Source organism: Rhinoraja longicauda, chromosome 3 (genome assembly GCF_053455715.1).
Source record: "Rhinoraja longicauda isolate Sanriku21f chromosome 3, sRhiLon1.1, whole genome shotgun sequence".
NCBI classification, from domain to species: Eukaryota; Metazoa; Chordata; class Chondrichthyes; order Rajiformes; family Arhynchobatidae; genus Rhinoraja; species Rhinoraja longicauda.
In genome coordinates, this window is record NC_135955.1 from 93,258,323 (window position 1) to 93,279,392 (window position 21,070).

Consider the following 21,070-nt stretch of genomic DNA (forward strand, 5'->3'; position numbering starts at 1 on the left):
TGTTGAAAGAATGGAGCGACTAGGCTTGTATATACTGGAATTTAGAAGGATGAGAGGGGATCTTATCGAAACATACGGGGCAGTTGGTAACCCTACCTTAGACCTATGTCCTACTCTGGGCAAGACATTTTGTGCATCCACCCGATTTATTCCTCTCATGATTTTATACTCTTAAGAGACGTGAGCGTGAAGTTGTGGACTCTCTCCAACGCTAGCCTGTCGATGAAGACAGCCTCATGGATCTCCGGCTTTACCCAACTCCTGAAAAAATATATATTATCATTCAAATCAATGTCGAGTTAGATTTCCATTGTGTTTCCATGGACTTGAGGTACTAGTGGAGCAGTTCTACTCTCAAGCTGAAGAAAAGATATTGTGTAGATCGACAATAGACAATAGACAATAGGTGCAGGAGGAGGCCATTCGGCCCTTCGAGTCAGCACCGCCATTCAATGTGATCATGGCTGATCATTCTCAATCGGTGCCCCGTTCCTGCCTTCTCCCCATACCCCTTGACTCCGCTATCCTTAAGAGCTCTATCTAGCTCTCTCTTGAATGCGTTCAGATATAATAATAATAATAATAATAATAATAATAATAATAATAATAATAATAATAATAATAATAATAATAATAATAATAATAATAATAATAATAATAATAATAATAATAATAATAATAATAATAATAATAAATAATAATAATAATAAATAATAATAATAATAATAATAATAATAATAATAATAACTTTTATTTCTATTTAATGCAGCTCAAAGTGCTTTCCACAATAAACAAACACATATCTAAACAAAGATACAATATAAAACAGTAAGGACCTAGGCATACAAAGCATAGATTTATATAAAATTATACAATGTAAAATTGGGAGTGTAAAAGAAGTAAAGGAAGTAAAATCAGTTAAAAGCTTGAATAAAAAGATATGTTTTTGACAGCCGTTTAAAAATGTCTACTGAGCCGGCATCTCTCAAAGCCCTGGGTAGGGCTTTCCACAGCTTCGTGACCCGCGTGGGTTTTCTCCGGGTGCTCCGGTTTCCTCCCACACTCCAAAGACAGACAGGTTTGTTGGTTAATTGGCTTGTTGGAAATGTAAAATTGGCACTAATGGGTGTAGGATGATGTTAGTGTGTGGGGATCGCTGGTCGGCACGGACCCAGTGGGCCGAAGGGCCTGTTTCCACGCTGTATCTCTAAACTAAACTAAACTAAACTAAACTAAACTAAACTAAAATGAACTAAACGAAACATATAAGATTAAGATTAGATTAAGATTATTAAGGGGTTGGACACGTTAGAAGCAGGAAACATGTTCCCAATGTTGGGGGAGTCCAGAACAAGGGGCCACAGTTTAAGAATAAGGGGTAGGCCATTTAGAATGGAGATGAGGAAAAACTTTTTCAGTCAGAGAGTTGTGAATCTGTGGAATTCTCTGCCTCAGAAGGCAGTGGAGGCCAATTCTCTGAATGCTTTCAAGAGAGAGCTAGATAGAGCTCTTAAGGATAGCGGAGTCAGATGGTATGGGAAGAAGGCAGGAACGGGGTACTGATTGAGAATGATCAGCCATGATCACATTGAATGCTGGTGCTGGCTCGAAGGGCTGAATGGCCTCCTCCTGCACCTATTGTCTATTGTCTATTATCATTGGTGAACTGAACCAACCTACCACAACCAGAGAGCAGTGCTGAACTACTATCTACCTCATTGGTGACCCTCGGACTATCTTTGATTGGACTTGGCTGGCTTTATCATACACTAAACATTATTCCCTTATCATGTATCTGTACACTGTGGACGGCTCGATTGTAATCATGTATTGTCTTTCCGCTGACTGGTTAGCGCGCAACAAAAGCTTTTCAGTGTACCTCGGTACACGTGACAATTAACTAAACTGTAACATGTTCTCAAAACAAATTTTCCGGCTTTCTGAATTATCCGTGTTGCCGGAATAACAGAGGTCACGGCCTCCGAGCGGAGACCAACAGTGCCGGAACAATAGACAACAGACAATAGGTGCAGGAGGAGGACATTCGGCCCTTCGAGCCAGCACCGCCATTCAATGTGATCATTGTTTCCGTGCTGTATCACTAAAGTCTAAACTCTGAACTAAACCTTAAAGGTGTGGGCGGCCGATTTGTGTGGGTGGTGGAGGATGGAAGGGGAAGAGAAAGGGGGTCGTTGACATCGAAATCAAAGCACTCAGTAGGAAAGAAGAAAGAAGTAAGACCGTCTCATATATATCCCCCGCAGTTTACTGCCGAGAGAACAAAGAGGATCTGAGCAACTGAGGAAAGTCGACTTAGCATAATGCTTCCACAGTAAGGTTACGTCAAATAGAAGGTTAACCTCAAATTACTTTCACAAGATAAATGCGTGGATCTATTGAAAACACCTTCAGTCACCAAGAAGAGTTCTCTCGCGTCCTTGGAGAGAGCAAGTCTGAGTTTATACAGCGCAGGAAATCGTGAGAGGAATAGATCGGGTGGACGCACAGAGTAGGGGAATCGAGGACCAGAGGACATAGGTTTAAGGTGAGGGGAAAAAGACTTTAGAAAATAGAAACAAAGAAAATAGGCGCAGGAGGAGGCCATTCGGCCCTTCGAGCCAGCACCGCCATTCATTGCAATCACGGCTGATCATCCACAATCAGTAACCCGTTCCTGCCTTCTCCCCATATCCCCTGACTCTGCTATCATCAAGAGCTCTATCTAGCTCTCTCTTGAATGCATCCAGAGAATTGGCCTCCACTGCCCTCTGAGGCAGAGAATTCCACAGATTCACAACTCTGTTTGTCCCGTACGGGACCGCCCTTGTCCCGCATTAGGCCCGGGGAGCACTGTAGGCTCGGACACTAAGTCCGGACGCTGTAGATCCGGACACTGTAGGCCCAGACAGTGCAGGTCCGGACAGTGTAGGCCCAGAGAGTGTAGGCCCAGAGAGTGTAGGCCCGGAGGCCCTGGCGCCGCCTTACGGAGGTTGCATAGCAACCCGCCTCCCAGCCCGGGCAGCCGCCATTGACGGAGCGGGAGCACGTGGCCGCTGGCTGGGAGAGGACACGTGGGGCGTGAGGCGGTGACGTCACCTTGTCCCTTATTTGGGAGTGAGATAGTTGGCAACCCCTACCAGTCCCATCTGCCTGTGTTTGGCCCATATCCCTCCAAACCTGACTATCGGGACTACCGCAATGTTTAAGAAACATTTAGACAGGTACATGGATAGGACAGGTTGAGAGGGATATGGGCCAAACGCAGGCAGGTGGGACGGGGCATGTTGGTCGGTGAGGGCAAGTTGGGCTACAGGGCATGTTTCCCCTCTGTATAACTCAATGACTCTAGGAGATACAAACTAGAACTGAATCCTTATTCAGAAGACAGGGCATGCTCAGAGGATATTGCTGTCTCTTTTTTAAACAAGAGCACAATGTGCAGAGGATTGGCACAGATTAACTAGGATCTATGGAAGAATCTTTAGTAACTGAAGAAAATAATTTGTGGAGGCTTGCTAGTTAAGATTCTGCCCCAGCTGTTATATGCAACAGGACAAGACTAAAGAAGGTTGAAAGAGATTTTGGCCGTGGATGAAGGCATGGCTTAATTCAATTCTTTGTAGTCTTATACTTTTTGTTTCCGGTTTTTAATTTCAGAGATGCAGCCTGGAAACAGGCCCCTCGGCCGGCCCTGTGACGGCCCCGACTGGCGATCCCCGCACATTAGACTCATACCTGCACACGAGAGACAATTTACTATTTTTTACTGAAGCCAATTAACCTACAAACCCGCACGTCTTTGGAGTGTGGGAGGAAACCGGAGCACCCGGTGAAAACCCACGCAGGTCACGGGGAGAACGTACAAACTCGGTACAGACAGCGCCCGTAGTCAGGATGGAACCCGGGTCTCCGGCGCTGCGTTCGCTGTGAGGCAGCAACTCTACCTCTGCGCCATCGTGACCTCCCTTCAATCATTCGGTATAACCCACAAAGTCCCGCTGAGTCTCAAGTCAATCAACGTAACCCTCACTGTATGTAGCAAAATGTTTAGGAGCGGCACGGTGGCGCAGCGATAGAGTTGCTGCCTCACAGCGCCAGAGACCCGGGTTCCATCCCGACTACCGGCGCTGTCTGTACGGAGTTTGTACGTTCTCCCCATGACCTGCGTGGGTTTTCTCCGAGATCTTCGGTTTCCTCCCACGCTCCAAAGACGTGCAGGTTTGTTGGCTGAAGAAGGGTCTCGACCCAAAACGTCAAGTGTTCCTTTTCTCCAGGGATGCTGCCTGACCCGCTGAGTTACTCCAGCACTCTGTGAAACGTCACCTATCCATGTTCTCCAGAGATGCTGCCTGACCCGCTGAGTTACTCCAGCTTTTTCTTTCGATCTTCAGTTTAAACCAGATCAGCAGTTTCTTCCTTCACAGGTTTGTAGGTTAATTGGCTTTGGTAAAAATGATAAATTGTCTCTTGTGTGTAGGGTTATGTTAGTGTATGGGTGATTGCTGGTCGACACAGACTCGGTGGGCCGAAGGGCTTGTTTCCACACTGTATCTCTAAGCTACACCGATCAAACAAAACATTCTGACCACTGACAGGCGAAGTGAATAACATTGATTATCTTGTTACAATGGCACCTGTCAAGGGGTGGGATATATTAGGCAGCAAGCAAGTGAACAGTCAGTTCTTGAAGTTGATGTGTTGGATGCAGGAGAAATGGGCAGGAGTAAAGACCTGAGCGACTTTGACAAGGGCCAAATTGTTATGGCCAGACGACTGGGTCAGAGCATCTGTGAAACGGCAAGGCTTGTGGGGTGCTCCCGGTCAGCAGTGGTGAGTACCGACCGACAGTGGTCCGAGGAGGGACAAACCACAAACCGGCGACAGGCAGGGTGTTGGGCGCCCAAGGCTCATCGATGCGCGAGGGCAACGAAGGCTATCCCGTCTGGTCCGAACCGACAGAAGGTCGACTGTGGCACAAGTCACAGAAAATGTTAATGGTGGTCACGGGAGGAATGTGTCACAATACACAGTGCATCGCACCCTGCTGTGTATGGGGCTGCACACGGAGGACCAACAGCATATTAGGCAGGTGGGCATAATGCTTTGGCTCATCAGGTCATAATGTTTTGGCTGATCGGTGTAAACTGAACTGAACTGAACTAATCAACGTAGATTCATGGTATCTCTTTCCACAAATGCTTCCTGACCCACTCAGAGTTTCCACTAAACGTCTTATTTTATCTCAGTTTTCCAGCATCTGCACGATTATTTATTACATTTTCACCAATTATGGATTTGTGGATGTGTTCAAAGATATGTTGCAGTCAGCTGGAATCTGATGACCTTCTACAGCTGGGAAAAACTCCACATGGCAGTCAAAACAGTTGAGCTTGTTAAAACCTAATTAAATTAAATTTAAGTAATTGAATTAGATTTTAATTTTGCAATTTTCTTGGATTAGGAAAGCTATATGTTCCAAAAAACTGGTGTTGCAAGGGTAAAGTGTGAAACAGACATGTTTGAACAGTGTTATCTGTTTAAACATATTTATTTCATCTCACAGATTGTGCACTTTTTGGTTTTGGGAACAGCTCCATTCAAGACCGCAAGAAATTGCAGAGAACTGTGGACGCAGCCCAGACCATCACACAAACCAACCTCCCTCCCATTGACTCCATCTACACCTCACGCTGCCTCGGCAAGGCCAGCAGCATAATCAAGGACCAGTCTCACCTCGGCCACTCCCTCTTCTCCCCTCTCCCATCGGGCAAGAGGTACAGAAGTGTGAAAACGCACACCTCCAGATTCAGGGACAGTTTCTTCCCGGCTGTTATCAGGCAACTGAACCATCCTACCACAACCAGAGAGCAGTGCTGAACTACTATCTACCTCATTGGTGACCCTCGGGCTATCCTTGATCGGACTTTGCTGGCTTTACCTTGCGCTGAACGCTATTCCCTTATCAAGTATCTGTACACTGTGGACGGCTCGAATGTAATCACGTATTGTCTTTCCGCTGACTGGTTAGCACGCAACAAAAGCTTTTCACTGTACCTCGGTACACGTGACAATAAACTGAACTGAATGTAAAATATACAGATTCATGTCAGCTTTAAAACATAAAAATAAAAACTTTAATTTAGCAGGATGTACAAGGCGTGATTAGCATGGTGAATTTAGTAGGTGACATCGTAAAACATTAAGGATAGTTATTAAAGATTACAGCAGAATCTTGATCAGCTTGGCAAGTGGACTGAGGAATGATTAATGGAGTTTAATGTACATAAGTGTGAAGTGTTGCATTTTCAAAAGTCAAACTAGGGCAGGACCTTCACAGTGAACGGCAGAAGTGTTTGGGGAGTGTTGTAGAGCAGAGGTATCGAGGAGTACCAGTACATGGTTCCTTGAAACTTGGAGGGTGTCATGGTGGCTCAGCGGTAGAGTTGCTGCCTCACAGCGCCATGGTCCCGGGTTCCATCCTGACTACGGGTGCTGTCTGTACGGAGTTTCTACGTTCTCCATGTGAAGTGCAGGTTTCCTAACCATGTTCTCCACAGATGCTGCCTGACCCGCTGAGTTACTCCAGCACTTTGTGTCTATCTTCAGCATAAAGCAGCATCTGCAGTTCCTTTCTACATATTGACCTTCATCTGTCAGCATATTGAGTACAGAGGTTGGGGCATTATGTTACAGTTGGACAGGGCGTTAGTGAGACCAAACCTGGAGAATTGTGTTGCGTTTTGTTCAGCCTGCAGTCGGAAGGATGTCGTTAAGCTGGAAAGCGTGCAGAGAATATTTACGAGGATGTTGACAGGACTCGACAGCCTTAAACCTGGAATGGACTCCAGTGATAGGTTATAGACTAATGTCAAACTGCCGATATAAATCTGTTACAGGAATGATGTTGTCACGTTTGTAAGGATACAGAGAGGATTTACAAGGATGTTGCCAGGGAGAGGGTGAGCATAGGGTTGCCAACTATCTCACTCCCACATACGGGACAAGGTGACGTCACTGCCCCGCGCCCCACGGGACCTCACCCAGCCAGCGGCCACGTGCTCCTGCTCCACCATTGGCGGCTGCCCGGGCTGGGAGGTGGGTTGCTATGCAACCTCCGTTAGGCGGTGCCCAGGCCTCCGGGCCTATACTGTCCGGACCTACACTGTCTGGGACTACACTGTCCGGGCCTACACTGTCTGGGACTACAGCGTCTGGGCCTACACTGTCCGGGCCTACACTGTCCGGGCCTACACTGTCCGGGCCTACACTGTCCTCCGGGCCTACACTGTCCGGGACTACAGCGTCCGGGCCTACAGTGTCCGGGCCTACAACGTCCCCCGAGCCTATTACGGGACAGGGGTGGTCCCGTAAGGGAGTGTGAGTGGGCGGATGCATGGCAGATGCAGTTTAATGTGGATAAATGTGAGGTTATCCACTTTGGTGGTAAGACCAGGAAGGCAGGTTATTATCTGAATGGTGTCAAGTTGGGAAATGGGGACGTACAACGAGATCTGGGTGTCCTTGTTCATCAGTCACTTAAAGTTAGCATGCAGTTACAGCAGGCACTGGAGAAGGCTAATGGCATGTTGGCCTTTATGACAAGAGGAATTGAGAATAGGAGCAAAGAGGTCCTTCTGCAGTTGTACAGGGCCCTAGTGAGACCGCACCTGGAGTACTGTGTGCAGTTTTGGTCTCCAAATTTGAGGAAGGATATTCTTGCTATTGAGGAAGTGCAGCGTAGGTTTACTAAGTTAATTCCCGGAATGGCGGGACTGTCATATGTTGAAAGATTGGAGCGACTAGGCTTGTATACGCTGCAATTTAGAAGGATGAGTGGGGATCTTATTAAAACATATAAGATTATTAAGGGGTTGGGCACGTTAGAGGCAGGAAACATGTTCCCAATGTTGGGGGAGTCCAGAACCAGGGGCCACAGTTAATAAGAATAAGGGGTAGGCCATTTAGAACGGAGATGAGGAAAAACCTTTTCACTCAGAGTTGTAAATCTATGGAATTCTCTGCCTCAGAAAGAAGTGGAGGCCAATGCTCTGGATGCTTTGAAGAGAGAGTTAGATAGAGCTCTTAAGGATAGCGGAGTCAGGGGGTATGGGGAGAAGGCAGGAACGGGGTACTGATTGAGAATGATCAGCCATGATCACATTGTCTATTGCAGAGTTATGGATGTAGCCCAGTCCATCTCACACACCACACTCCCCACCCCATGATCGCGGTGAATGGCGATGCTGGCTCGAAGGGCCGAATGGCCTCCTCCTGCACCTATTGTCTATTGTCTATAACAGCTGGGAAGACACTGTCCCTGAATCTGGAGCTGTGTGTTTTCACACTTCGGCTCATGGGTAATGAAAACCATTGACTAAATTGAGTAAACCCAAGATCTAATCTTAAATTACAGCAACGTGACATCAATCACACCATTACACACATGCTTAAGATGAAATGAGGATTGATGCGTTTAGCATTTTCCCAAACCTAAACATAAAACAATCAATCCTCATTTCATTTCAAGCATTTCTAAGTTGTGGTGACAAGATTTTTTTTAAAGGAGTCTGCAAGTAGTTTTTGTTTTTCTCTCTCTCTCTCTACTTAAGTTCATTGGAGAAAGATTTCAAATGAAGTTGCTTCATGAAGATACAAGGTGCTTGAGTCACTCAGCGGGTCAGGAAGCATCTGTGGAGAACATGGATAGGTGACGTTTCACAGAGTGCTGGAGTAACTCAGTGGGTCAGGCAGCCCCATACGCAGCAGGGTGCGATGCACTGTGTATTGTGACACATTCCTCCCGTGACCACAATTAACATTTTCTGTGACTTGTGCCACAGTCGACCTTCTGTCGGTTCGGACCAGACGGGATAGCCTTCGTTGCCCTCGCGCATCGATGAGCCTTGGACGCCCAACACCCTGTCTGTCGCCGGTTTGTGGTTTGTCCCTCCTCGGACCACTGTCGGTCGGTACTCACCACTGCTGACCGGGAGCACCCCACAAGCCTTGCCGTTTCAGAGATGCTCTGACCCAGTCGTCTGGCCATAACAATTTGGCCCTTGTCAAAGTCGCTTAGGTCTTTACTGCTGCCCAATATCCTGCATCCAACACATCAACTTCAAGAACTGATTGTTCACTTGCTGCCTAATATATCCCACCCCTTGACAGGTGCCATTGTAACAAGATAATCAATGTTATTGACTTGGCCTATCAGTGGTCAGAATGTTTTGGCTGATCGGTATAAACCAGCATCTTGCACAAAATAAATAGTTTGCCAGCCTCTCTCGTGCACGAGACGTAATCTGCAATCAGCACGCTTCCTCCAGTGGGTGAAGTGTAATGCAATATGAAAAGCTGGCTCACGAGATTAAACAAGGATTTTCTAACCTAAGTGCAGGAGAAAAAATCAAAGCAGCTACCGGAATCACATTGCTTTCCAACAGCTGCTGTGATTTATGATTCGAAATTTTGTTTGAATTGGATATTGTACCCAATTTACAATGCATTAACTATTGTGTGTTACAGATACCTTTTCCCGATGAACTTGGACAGCTTTCTGAAGGGCAAAACCCCAGCTGTAAACAGAGGTGATTGCACTTGAAGCCACTTGGTGAGTTCCACAGGCTGCAAGGAATCACAACGCCTGCATTTTGTTTCACTTTGTGCAAATATTGTCCTGTGTTTGCTTAAGGCTGTCTTTGTAGCTTGTTAGGGTTGTCAACTGTCCCGTATTAGCCGGGACATCCCGTATTTTGGACTAAATTGGTTTGTCCCGTACGGGACCGCCATGGTACCGTATTAGGCCCGGGGGGCATTGTAGGCCCGGACGCTGTAGGCCCGGACACTGTAGGCCCGGACACTGTAGGCCCGGACACTGTAGGCCCGGACACTGTAGGCCCGGACACTGTAGGCCCGGACACTGTAGGCCCGGACACTGTAGGCCCGGACACTGTAGGCCCGGACACTGTAGGCCCGGACACTGTAGGCCCGGACACTGTAGGCCCGGACACTGTAGGCCCGGACACTGTAGGCCCGGACACTGTAGGCCCGGACACTGTAGGCCCGGACACTGTAGGCCCGGACACTGTAGGCCCGCACACTGTAGGCCCGCACACTGTAGGCCCGCACACTGTAGACCTGCACACATTAGGCCCGGACGCTGTAGGCCCGGACGCTGTAGGCCCGGACGCAGTAGGCCCATAGACAAGAGACAATAGGTGCAGGAGGAGGCCATTCGGCCCTTCAAGCCAGCACCACCATTCAATGTGATCATGGCTTATCATTCTCAATCAGTACCCCGTTCCTGCCTTCTCCCCATACCCCCTGACTCCGCTATCCTTAAGAGCTCTATCTAGCTCTCTCTTGAATGCATTCAGAGAATTGGCCTCCACTGCCTTCTGAGGCAGAGAATTCCACAGATTCACAACTATCTGACTGAAAAAGTTTTTCCTCATCTCAGTTCTAAATGGCCGACCCCTTATTCTTAAACTGTGGCCCATGGTTCTGGACTCCCCTAACATTGGGAACACTGTAGGTCCGCACGCTGTATGCCCGGACACTGTTAGCCCGGACGCTGTAGACCTGGACGCTGTAGGCCCGGACAGTGTAGGCCCGGACAGTGTAGGCCCGGACAGTGTAGGCCCGGACAGTGTAGGCCCGGACACTTTCGGCCCGGACACTTTCGGCCCGGACACTGTCGGCCCGGACACTGTCGGCCCGGACACTGTCGGCCCGGACACTGTCGGCCCGGACAGTGTCGGCCCGGACAGTGTAGGCCCGGACAGTGTAGGCCCGGACGCTGTCGGCCCGGACGCTGTCGGCCCGGACGCTGTAGGCCCGGACGCTGTAGGCCCGGACGCTGTAGGCCCGGACGCTGTAGGCCCGGACGCTGTAGGCCCGGACGCTGTAGGCCCGGACGCTGTAGGCCCGGACGCTGTAGGCCCGGACGCTGTAGGCCCGGACGCTGTAGGCCCGGACGCTGTAGGCCCGGACGCTGTAGACCCGGACGCTGTAGACCCGGACACTGTAGACCCGGACGCTGTAGGCCCGGACGCTGTAGGCCCGGACGCTGTAGGCCCGGACGCTGTAGGCCCGGACACAGTAGGCCCGCACACAGTAGGCCCGCACACTGTAGACCCGGATGCTGTATGCCCGGACGCTGTCGGCCCAGACACTAGACCCTGACAGTGTAGGCCCGTACAATCTAGGTCTGGAGGCCTGGGCACCGCCTAACGGAGGTTGCGTGGCAACCCGCCTCCCGGCCCGGGCGGCCGCCATTGGTGGAGCGGGAGCACGTGGCCGCTGGCTGGGTGAGGTCATGTGGGGCGCGTGGCGGTGACGTCACCTTCTCCCTTATTTGGGAGTGAGAAAGTTGGCAACCCTATCTGCTAATCGGGCAACAAAAATACAAAGTGTGGATTTTATTTACTATCGGCCATTTGTTTTTATTATGATGATATTTAACTATCTTTCAAAAGGCCTTGTATACAAAAACAGGGATGTGATGCTGAGGCTGTATAAGGCGCTTGTCTGGCCTCATTTAGAATATTGTGAGCAATTTTGGGCCCCATATCTGAGGAAGGATGTATTGGCTCTGGAGAGGGTCCGGAGGAGGTTTACAAGAACGATCCCAGGAATGAGTGGGTTAACCTATGATGAGCGTTTGTCAGCACTGGGCCTGTACTCGCTGGAGTTTAGAAGGATGAGGGGGGAACCTCATTGAAACGTACAGAATAGTGAAAGGCTTGGATAGAGTGGATGTGGAGAGGATGTTTCCACTAGTGGGAGAGTCCATGATTAGAGGTCACAGCCTCAGAATTAAAGGACGTTCTTTTAGAAAGGCGATGAGGAGGAATTTCTTGAGTGAGAGGGTGGTGAATCTGTGGAATTCTTTGCCACAGACGGCTGTGGAGGCCAAGTCAGTGGATATTTTTAAGGCAGGGATTGACGGATTCTTGATTAGTGCGGGTGTCAGAGGAAGGCAGGTGAATGGGGTTGGGAGGGAGAGAAAGATCAGCCATGATTGAATGGTGGGGTAGACTTGATGGGACGAATGGCCTAATTTGCTCCTGAAAGACAGTCACGGGGAAAACAGACTATCTTTCCCTCTCAACCCCATTCTCCTGCCTCTAGATCTCTAGACCAGGTAGAGCAATAAGCTATAAATTATTAGCAATATGCAATAAATTATTTTTTGGATTGGCACGATTACTGTGGGGTAGTTAAGGGGCCTGTTCCACTTAGGCGATGTTTTAGGCGACTGCCGGCAACTGTCAGTCGTAGCAGACCGCCGAAAAACCAACGACTGGACGCCCCTACGACAACGTCTACGACAAGCCACAACAAGCTACCGACAACCGGCGACCCAATCATCGCGACTTAGGACGTCCACCTACGACCGCACCTACGACAACCCACGCCCACACAGGCGGCAACCTACGACAACCGAAGTCGACCCATGTCCACCCGCGACCAGCTACGACAAGCTACGACCGTGTCGGCGACAACTGAAGACAATTCACGTCGTGTCGGCCTCCGGTTTTGGCGCCGGTGCCTGTCGCCGGTCGGCGTAGGTCGTCGCCAATGGAATTCACCGAAGTCAGCACCGGCGATGACCTACGGCAGCGCCCGCGTCAGGAGACGTCAAGCTGCGGTCATCGGCGTCAAACCCACAGTGGCCGAAAACGTTTAAACATCTCACAATCCAGCGGCGACCGGAAAAACGCTGCGACTCTTTGGAGACGACTCACGACCGTACAGGCCACACCCCGGCAACCGTGTGGACACGGCCTAGTTACCTGTAGTTGCCTAAAAAACCGCCTGAGTGGGACAGGGGTTTAAGAATGTCATTGTCTCGCTTAGAAACACCTGGCAATAAAACACGCTCGATGTAGCGATAGGCTCGTGCTTTTTAACATCGGAAAGAATCTGTAGGCTGCTTTTAAATTTTATTTTTTTTTGCGATTTAGAGATACAGCGCGGAAACAGGCCCTTCGGCCCACCGAGTCCGCGCCGCCCAGCGATCCCCGCACACTAACACTATCCCACACACACTAGGGACAATTTTTACATTTTACCCAGTCAATTAACCTACAAACCTGCACGTCTTTGGAGTGTGGGAGGAAACCGAAGATCTCGGAGAAAACCCACGCAGGTCATGGGGAGAACGTACAAACTCCGTACAGACGGCGCCCGTAGTCGGGATGGAACCCGGGTCACCGGCGATGCATTCGCTGTAAGGCTGTAAGGGGTTGGACAGGCTAGATGCGGGAAGATTGTTCCCGATGTTGGAGAAGTCCAGAACCAGGGGTCACAGCTTAAGGATAAGGGGGAAGTCTTTTAGGACCGAGATGAGAAAACATTTCTTCACATAGAGAGTGGTGAATCTGTGGAATTCTCTGCCACAGAAGGTAGTTGAGGCCAGTTCATTGGCTATATTTAAGAGGGAGTTAGATGTGGCCCTTGTGGCTAAAGGGATCAGGGGGTATGGAGAGAAGGCAGGTACAGGTTACTGAGCTGGATGATCAGCCATGATCATATTGAATGGCGGTGCAGGCTCGAAGGGCCGAATGGCCTACTCCTGCACCTATTTTCTATGTTTCTATGTCTATGTTTCTAACTCTACCGCTGCGCCACCGTGCCGTCTGATTTGATACGAGACGAGAAAGATTGCACTGGTTATGGATTGTTGAACTACATGATTTTGACCTTTGAGGCCGCCATTGATTGAGGCGACAATTGGAACCTTCTGTTAATGATAATGTAATTTCCCTGTGTGTGTGAATAATCTGAATGGTTTGCATCACGCATCAAAGAGACGGTTATTCTCGCACTCAACATTAAACAGCACTTGAAAGGAGAATATCTCACCAGGGATAATTCCCCATTATGCTTTTCACATTCATTGAGCACAAAGTATCTGTGAATCGTCGAAATGTCACGTGAATTCATCATTCCTGCTCGTCTTCACCTTCCCGAACATTTTAGTTTCGTTAGAGATACAGCGCGGAAACAGGCCCTTCGGCCCACCGGGTCCGCGCCGACCAGCGATCCCCACACACTAACACTATCCTACGCCCACTAAGGACAATTTTTACATTTATACCAAGCCAATTAAACTACAAACATAGAAACATAGAAACATAGAAAATAGGTGCAGGAGTAGGCCATTCGGCCCTTCGAGCCTGCACCGCCATTCAATATGATCATGGCTGATCATCCAACTCAGTATCCCGTACCTGCCTACTCTCCATACCCCCTGATCCCTTTAGCCACAAGGGCCACATCTAACTCCCTCTTCAATATAGCCAATTAACTGGCCTCAACTACATTCTGTGGCAGAGAATTCCACAGATTCACCACTCTCTGTGTGAAGAAAAACTTTCTCATCTCGGTCCTAAAAGACTTCCCCCTTATCCTTAAACTGTGACCCCTTGTTCTGGACTTCCCCAACATCGGGAACAATCTTCCTGCATCTAGCCTGTCCAACCCCTTAAGAATTTTGTAAGTTTCTATAAGACCCCCCCTCAATCTTCTAAATTCCAGCGAGTAAAACCTGCACGTCTTTGGAGTGTGGGAGGAAACCGAAGATCTCGGAAAAAACCCACGCAGGTCACGGGAAGAATGTACAAAACTCCGTACAGACAGCGCCCGTAATCGGGATGGAACCCGGGTCTCCGGCGCTGCATTCGCTGTGAGGCAGCAGCTCTACCGCTGCCCCACCGTGACCGCCCTCAACTAGACTGCACATCTTCTTCTTCCTGAACATGAGAATGGGTAGTTGAGGCAGGGACCATCCCAACGTTTAAGAAACTGTTGGACGGGTACATGGATAGGACAGGTTTGGAGGGATATGGACCATACGTGGGCAGGTTGGACTAGTGTAGATGGGTCATTGTTGGCTCGTGTGGGCAATAGACAATAGACAATAGGTGCAGGAGGAGGCCCTTCGAGCCAGCACCGCCATTCAATGTGGTCATGGCTGATCATTCACAATCAGTACCCCGTTCCTGCCTTCTCCCCATACCCCCTGACTCCGCTATCCTTAAGAGCTCTATCTAGCTCTCTCTTGAAAGCATTCAGAGAATTGGCCTCCACTGCCTTCTGAGGCAGAGAATTCCACAGATTCACAACTCTCTGACTGAAAAAGTTTTTCCTCACCTCAGTTCTAAATGGCCGACCCCTTATTCTTAAACTGTGGCCCCTGGTTCTGGGCGAGTTGGGCCGAATGGTCTGTTTCCAAACTGTATCACGTTATGACTCTATGACTCTATCTGAAGAAAGCGCGAGAAAGTAAAGGAAAGATCTTGTCTACCAATTTAATGGTGAAACAACTATGGAGCAATCTTGAACTGGAAGATGTTGTCAAGCTGGAAAGGGCACAGAGAAGATTTACGAGGATGTTGCCAGGACTAGAGGGTGTGAGCTACAGAGAGAGGTTGAGCAGGCTGGGTCTCTATTCCATGGAGCGCAGGAGGATGAGGGGTGATCTTATAGAGGTGTACAAAATCATGAGAGGAATAGATCGGGCAGATGCACAGAGTCTCTTGCCCAGAGTAGGGGAATCGAGGACCAGAGGACATAGGTTCAAGGTGAAGGGGAATGATTTAATGGGAATCTGAGGGGTAACTTTTTCACACAGAGGGTGGTGGGTGTATGGAACAAGCTGCCAGAGGAGTTAGTTGAGGCAGGGTATATCGCAACGTTTAAGAAACAGTTAAATAGGTAAATAGATAGGTAGGTTTATTGGGATACGGGCCAAACGCCGGCAGGTGGGATGAGTGTGGATGGGACATGTTGGTTGGCGTTGGCAAGTTGGGCCGAAAGGCCTGTTTCCGCATTGTATCACTCTATGGGTCTATGACCTGAAACATCACCTATCCATGTTCTCCAGAGATGCTGCCTGACCCGCTGAGTGACTCCAGCACTCTGTGAAACGTCACCGATCAACGTTCTCCAGAGATGCTGCCTGACCCGCTGAGTGACTCCAGCACTCTGTGTCCATCCTTGGGATAAACCAGCGTCCGCAGGTCCTTGTTTCTACCAGTAAATGGAACGAACCAAATGTCCTCTGCTGGCATTCACCGTCATGTGATCAGTGACCAGATTAATACCCAGATTAGACAGACGTAAAAATGTCTCGATGCAAGATCACAGGGGCAAGGTAGATAATAATGGAGGACTAAAGACAGTAGACAGTTCCTTTGTGAAAATTAAATTGATGTGTCTCTGTGAAACATTTTGACAGCCACCAGATATTTCTGAGAGTGGAGAGCACAGACGATTGATGTGAGTTCATAGTTTTGACATCGTTTGTGCGCTTGGTTTTGTTCTCGTCGAAACTAACGTTCTTCTGTCTCTGTGCAGGAAGGAACTGCAGAAGCTGGTTTTAAACCGAGGGTAGACACAAAAAGCTGGAGTAACTCAGAGACAGCGTCTCTGGAGAAAAGGAATAGGTTACTTTTCTGGAATGGGGAAGAATCTCGACTCGAAATGTCACCTGTTCCTTCTCTCCAGAGATGCTGCCTGACCCGCTGAGTTACTCCTGCACTCTATGAAACGTCACCTATCCATGTTCTCCAGAGATGCTGCCTGACCCGCTGAGTTACTCCAGCATTTTGTGTCTGTCTTTGATAATCAAGGAAATGTGAGCAGGCAGCATTTGTGGAGGGAATGGTCATAAGGCTACAAGTGATCGGAGCAGAATTAGGCCATTCGGCTCATCAAGTCTACTCCACCATTCAATCATGGCTGATCTATCTCTCCCTCCTAACCACTTTCTCCTGCCTTCTCCCCATAACCCCTGACACCCGCACTGATCAAGAATCTATCTATCTCTGCCTTACAAATATCCACTGACTTGGCCTCCACAGCCGTCTGTGGCAATGAATTCCACAGGTTCACCGTCTGCTGACTAAAGAAATTCCTCCTCATCTCCTTCATAAAGGAGACGACCTTTAATTCTGAGGCTGTGCCCTCTGGTCCTAGACTCTCCCACTAGTGGAAACATCCTCTCCACATCCACTCTATCCAGGCCGCTCACTATTCTGTACGTTTCAATGAGGTCCCCCCTCATCCTTCTAAACTCCAGCGAGTACAGGCCCAGTGCCGACAAACGCTCATCGTAGGTTAACCCACTCATTCCTGGGATCGTTCTTGGAAACCTCCTCTGGAATGGGCAACAACAGGTGGCGTTTTGGGTCGGGACCCCTCTTCAGACATTGTAGTAAGGGGGAGAACGTGGACAAGAGGGAGGTTGGGACGAGAATAAAACCTGGCACGTGATAAACGGTGATCGTCAGATGGGTGGAGTATATGACAAAGGCTAGAGGTGATAAGGGTGTCTGACAGGGTGTCACGGTGGCGCAGCGGTAGAGTTGCTGCCTCACAGCGCCGGAGACTCGGGTTCCATCCCGACTACGGGCGCCGTCTGTACGGAGATTGTACGTTCTCCCCGTGACCTGCGTGGGTTTTCTCCGAGATCTTCGGTTTCCTCCCGCACTCCAAAGACGTGCAGGTTTGTAGGTTAATGGGCTTGGTGTAAATGTAAATTGTCCCTAGTGTGTGTAGGATAGTGTTAGTGTGCGGGGATCGCTGGTCAGAGCTAGATAGAGCTCTGAAGGATAGCGGAGTCAGGCGGTGTGGGGAGAAGGCAGGAACGGGGTACTGATTGAGAATGATCAGCCGTGATCACATTGAGTGGTGGTGCTTGTCATTGATTATGCTGCTGGCCTTGCCGAAGCAGTGTGAGGTGTAGATGGAGCCAATGGAAGGGAGGTTGGTTTGAGTGATGGTCTGGGCTGCGTCCCACAACAGCTCAGGCCCATTAGGGTTGCCAACTGTCCCATATTAGCCGGGATATCCCATATTTTGGGCTAATTGTTTTGTCCCGTACGGGATAGCCCTTGTCCCGTATCAGGCCGGAGGGGCGCTGTAGGCCCTGTCACTGAAGGCCCGGAGAGTGTAGGCCCGGACACTGTAGGCCCAGACATTGTAGGCCCGGACGCTGTAGGCCCAGACACTGTAAGCCCGGACACTGTAGGCCCGGACACCTTAGGCCTGGACGCTGTTGTTGTACTTCGTGGTCCGGTACCTGTTGTACCTGTTGTACCTTTAGTGACTCTGGACGGACCACAAGTACACGTGTATAAAAGGCTACATTGCTGGAGCTCAACTCCAGGCTGTTTATTCCGTGGCCACCTGCATCCAGAGTGACCACTTAATCACACCCATCACTTATATACACAGCCATACAAAGCAATATCACAACATCCCCCTTGTCTTATATATTACAACATCCCCCTTGTCTTATATAAAATTGTTTTCTTTACCATTCGAGGGCTAAAATATATTTAACAAATAAAACCAAAACACCATTGCTTTTTGCAAACAAAACCAATAACACAACTAAACACAATTAAACACAATTGCTTTTTTTTCGCCATCATGGTGGTCACTACTCTGCGGAATTTCACTCATCTCCGGGTGGTCACTCACTCCGTGTGGTCACTCCACAGATATATACATTTATACAAAAGCATCAAATATAATACATTAAGCTTTCATTACACAGATCACTACACAGGTCATTAAATACAAAATATTCATTTTGTTCCATATCTTCCCCTCAAGAAGACGTGCTGTGTGGATCAAACGTAGTGTAGGCTCTAGATGCTCCACCACCATGATTTGCCTGCCACTGCTGGGCTCCCACTGCTGGGCTGGCACTGCTGGGCTCCCACTGCTGGGCTCCCACTGCTGGGTTGGCACTGCTGGGCTCCCACTGCTGGGCTGGCACTGCTGGGCTGGCACTGCTGGGCTCCCACTGCTGGGCTGGCACTGCTGGGCTCCCACTGCTGGGCTCCCACTGCTGGGCCTGCACTGCTGGGCTCCCACTGCTGGGCTGGCACTGCTGGGCTCCCACTGCTGGGCTCCCACTGCTGGGCTCCCACTGCTGGGCTCCCACTGCTGGGCCTGCACTGCTGGGCTGGCACTGCTGGGCTCCCACTGCTGGGCTCCCACTGCTGGGCCTGCACTGCTGGGCTGGCACTGCTGGGCTCCCACTGCTGGGCTCCCACTGCTGGGCCTGCACTGCTGGGCTCCCACTGCTGGGCTCCCACTGCTGGGCTGGCACTGCTGGGCTCCCACTGCTGGGTTGGCACTGCTGTAATCGCGGTGCGATCGCGCCTCCGCTGCAGTGCGCTCTGGCCCCGCCCACAGGTGCTCCCCGGCAGCTGTCGCTCAACTTTTCGAACGCGCTGCCACTGGCCACGCCCACAGGTGCTCCCCGGCCCCGCCCACAGGTGCTCCCCGGCCCCGCCCACAGGTGCTCCCGGCAGCTGCCGCGCAATTCCAACGCGCTGCCGCTGCCTCGGGCCCAGGGCCGTCCCGACTCTACGGTCGACGTGCCTGGGTGAGTATTTAGTGCCTCGGCCTCACCGGCCGCCGCACCTCCGTGGGTGGTCGGTTCCTCCGGTCGCCGACCCCCTCCGGTCGCCGCACACCTCCGTGGGTGTCGGGTCTCCCGGTCTTCCCCTGTTGCCGCACACCTCCATGGGTGTCGGTCTTCCCCGGTCACCGCACATCTCCGTGTGTGTCGGGTCTCCCGGTCTCTCCCCCGCGAAGCAGTCGCAGGCTTCTAATCTCGGGCCTACACAGGTGCTGGGGCGTGACGTGGGCCTACACGCACCGCCCCCAGCAGCTTGCAGCGTCACCTCGGCAACTCGGCGCTGACTACTGAGTAGGTAACTATACCAACTCACACTGGCCCTGTCGGGATGCACTCCACTCCAAACGTCCCGTACCGAGCTGGAAACTTTTCTTTCGTTTTGTTTTTCTTCAGGGCTCTTTTTTTTAAATTTAATTTTATTTTTTTAAAACCTTTTCTGCTCGGGCATGCTTCATTCCCTCCCTAGGCGAAACACCAAGCCGCTGCCACCATGTTGTACTTCGTGGTCCGGTACCTGTTGTACCTTTGTTGTGACTCTGGAAGGACCACGAGTACACTGTGTAAAAGGTTACATTGCTGGAGCTCCTCTCCAGGCTGTTTATTCCGTGGCCACCTGCATCCAGAGTGACCGCCTAATCACACCCATCACATATACACAGCCATACAAAGTAGTTCTTGGATACACAAAGTAGTCCCAGCAACATCCCCCTTGTCTTATATATTACAACAGCTGTAGGCCTGGACACTAGGCCCGGACACTGTAGGCCCGGACACTGTAGGCCCGGACACTGTAGGCCCGGACACTGTAGGCCCGGACACTGTAGGCCCGGACACTGTAGGCCCGGACACTGTAGGCCCGGACACTGTAGGCCCGGACACTGTAGGCCCGGACACTGTAGGCCCGGACACTGTAGGCCCGGACACTGTAGGCCCGGACACTGTAGGCCCGGACACTGTAAGCCCGGACACTGTAGGCCCAGACACTGTAGCCTGGGGGCCACTGTAGCCCTGGGCACTGTCGGCCCGGACAGTGTAGGTCTGGACACTCTGGGCTTGGAGGCCCGGGCGCCGCCTGATGGAGGTTCCGTAGCAACCCGCCTCCTGGCCCGGGTGGCCGCCATTGGTAGAGCGGGAGCACGTGGCCGCTGGCTGGGTGAGGTCACGTGGGGCACGGGGCGGTGACGTCACCTTGTCCCGTATTTGGGAGTGTGGAAGTTGGCAACCCCTAGTTGTTTTGTGCGATGGTCTGGGCTGCGTGCACAACTGCTCCTGGACTCGTCCTGGTAGAGGTTCTAAGTTCGAAGGTCTAACACAGTGAATCTGCTGTAAGGACAGGTTCTGCTTCAGCAACTATCTAAAGAGTCAGACATCTGTGCACTCTGTGGTACTGAAGACCTGTTCTACCAGACGATCATTAGTCATCAGGTGGTGAAGCGTTTCACAGAGGCAAGGCCGTCGGTACTAAAAAGCATCCGTGACTGTCAGATTTTCACCACGCTTCTTCCACTTGAAATCTCTAAGCCTTCGCTTCCCGCTGTGTTTATCCGACACAGATTTCCAACAAGGGTATAAGTTCAGCTTGGATCACTGTTGCTGCCTATCAAAGAAAATCCGATCTTTGCT

The 21,070-nt window shown here is 50.3% G+C and overlaps 1 protein-coding gene across 1 annotated transcript in view; it reads left to right on the forward strand.

The window, feature by feature from the left end:
- LOC144592184 (teneurin-3-like) overlaps positions 1-21,070 on the forward strand; it is a 2,027,615-nt gene that overhangs the window by 1,212,597 nt on the left and 793,948 nt on the right. The window contains exon 8 of the mRNA XM_078396656.1: positions 9,526-9,610. The gene's annotated coding sequence lies outside the window, so the exon portion shown is untranslated. The remainder of the gene's footprint in view (positions 1-9,525; positions 9,611-21,070) is intronic.